The following is a 506-nucleotide window of genomic DNA, read 5'->3' as shown; positions in this document are numbered from 1 at the left end:
TGCTGCCCCGGGCCGGCTCCGCGCCGGGGGCCCCCCTCTCGCTTGGCTGCCCACCGGGTGTGGAGGCTGAAATTCTCGTTTGATATAGTGCCGTAATCCTTCTCTCGTATTTGATGGGAATGTTTCCCATATCCCGGTATTTGACAACATCTCCCCGTAGGGCCAGGTTCGTATTTGTGTTAGCAAAACGTCCCCTGCCTGAAAGTCTATTGTAACCCAACACCTGACAACCCCGGTTCCCATTTCTTTTTGCAGAAAAGGTTTATTCAAGCACATAATGGGATCCCAGCAGAAAGCTTTTCAGAAGAAGGGGCTACGGTAAACTGCGCCACATGAACTCCGTTTCCAGGGCTATTAAGCTTTTAATTGGAAAATAGCAGAGGAAATTTCAAGGTGACTACGACGTGTTAGCAGCCAGCGCCCAGAAGAACAGACTGAAAGCGAATGGACGTGCAAAACACACGCTGCAAATAGGGCGCAGCCGAAAGGGCCCGGCGGCGCGGCTC

This window comes from Aythya marila, assembly GCF_965140915.1.
Source record: "Aythya marila genome assembly, chromosome: Z".
Lineage (NCBI taxonomy): Eukaryota > Metazoa > Chordata > Aves > Anseriformes > Anatidae > Aythya > Aythya marila.
Note: the sequence above shows the minus strand (reverse complement) of the source record.